We start from the raw sequence: 2222 nt of genomic DNA, 5'->3' as shown, positions 1-2222 counted from the left end.
GAGAGGGCATTACAAGTGTTGTTAACAAAATTAAATGTTGGAAACAAAAGCATTGAAGACAATGCAGTTGTTGGTGTGATGCAAACTTCAGTGAGGAAGAATGTTCCGGTGGCTTTGTTTCTGTTGTAAAGTGTTCATTGTTAAAGGAGTTGAAAAATATTGCCAAATAAACTAAGAAAGATGTTATCCAAATTTGTATCTGAGTATCGGAGTGTGTTTCTGAAAGGGGAGCACAGCATCAATACTATGAGAAGAAGAGAAAAACATCTTGTACAGCTGTCGGGTGCTATAAAAAAAAACATGTGATGTCAAACAGTTGGTCCCTGATGAGATCCACATCCTCCAGGGCATTTGTGAAAGTATGTATCGTTGGTGTTGCAAGCTTTACACTTATGTCCGTTTGGGTACTTTTTACACCAGACACAAAACTAGTTTTTGCTGTTTTGTTCCTATCAGAAATGAGGAAAACAAGAACATTTTAAGCCTCGACCATAGCATTAAACCATATTTTGGCGATGTTGAAAAGCTCGTCTTTGGTAGAGATTTGGGAAGGTGTAAAAATAGAAAATTCTCAAAATTTGGAGTTAAGTGGATTGCTTGCGACAGCGAAGAAATGCAATGTTTCCTCTGTGTCTCTCCCCGTGAGTAACAGCTGCTGACAGTTTGTGATTTAGTATTTAGGCCATGACAGTTTTGTGTCAGAGCCAAATGACTGTGCCTGCTCTGGTTTTTCGACTGTTTTCTATGTTTTCTATGTGTCCATTTGTGTGCGGGTGTAATCATGTTTTATGTCCACATGTTTGTGTGTGTCATGTGTGAGTTTTTGAAACTGACTTTCGTTGCTGGAACATGTTTTTGTGTCTTACTATTTTGACTATTTTCTATGTCTTTTGTTTCGACTGTGAAATGAACTTATCTAGAGTGCTTTTTTAAAAATATGATTTCAATTTATGTAAGGTCTTGTCTGGACAAAGTTTATAAATCATAGATGTCCATTTATGATTTCATGTATAACTCTTATTAGAGTCTGAACCTATACTTCCAAGTGCATGTACACGTACGTAACTTTGAATAAAATTTTATAGTCTTTATCAGACTAGCTGTTAAGGGTGAAAAGACCACCAGAAGCTGTCCTCAGAGAATCAGATTTTAGACTACCGTAATTGAAATGACCATAGCTCCTCACTGAAAACTTTGGTCTTGTGACATGTGGCAATAAATATATTGTTTTACTGATGTTTACTGAACACCAGTTATATTTTTTTACTCCTGTTTTGCCTGAGACTGTAATATGGCTTTACATTATTTTGAAACTGTGAGTGTATGTTTGGTTGTTTGAGGGGATAGTTGGGTTGTGATATGGAAGTATTTTTAAAATGTATTGTATGAAATTGTTCTGGGGTTGATGTGCTTTTGAAACAGTGAGAGTTCATGGGGAGAGAGAAGGGGTGGGTTGGCCCTAAAGATTCGAGGGTAAGGTTTTAAAATAAAATGTTTTACAGTACCCCCTCAAAATCACTGGCATACATGTACGGCAGTAGCACTGTTGTAATGCAGTATCGTATGCCTGGGGTACTTCAGTGGTAAAAAACCAAGTGTGTTGCTCATCAGTATTAGAGTTTTCATCTCTTATGGCTACGTTATATTGTTTCCCAATTACATATAGGGCCGTCTACCTTCTACGAGCAGAACGTGAACTTTGTCTCTCTGAAGCCGTGGCATTCTCCGTACATGTTGCAATGAAATTATTCTCGTTTTTAGATTCTTAGACTATTCTGGTTTTGTTAAATTCTTTTAAGCGCCCTAAGTAGGTTTGTGTGTTGAAGGATACGAAACGAAAAATCAAAGAATCACCCTAAAATTGCATCTGCTAAAAACAAGAGCAGACAATGGCTTCTTTTTGGGATAGGCCTAAAAAGTGATTGATGCTGATAACACAATTACGTGCCTGCCTTTCTTTTTAGAACATTGCTCTGAATTAGGCTATTGCTATTTTTATTCCTAAGAAGGGACTGAAAAAGAAGGTTTTGCAGTATTTGTTCTTTCTAGGCTGTTTGTGCAACTGTAATAGATGGTAACAAGCATGCAAAAAACTTCCAGTCTCATGTAAGGCTTCCGTAGTCTTTGGATAGTGAGAATTCATACCGGGTATATAATATAAGAGCTTCATAGTGGTTTCCAGGATGTAGATGTAGGAATTGTTTTTGGTTTTTTTAGGGGGG

This window comes from Aplysia californica, unplaced genomic scaffold, assembly GCF_000002075.1.
Source record: "Aplysia californica isolate F4 #8 unplaced genomic scaffold, AplCal3.0 scaffold00107, whole genome shotgun sequence".
NCBI classification, from domain to species: Eukaryota; Metazoa; Mollusca; class Gastropoda; order Aplysiida; family Aplysiidae; genus Aplysia; species Aplysia californica.
The sequence above is the reverse complement of the archived record's forward strand: the minus strand, read 5'-3'. Positions refer to the sequence as shown.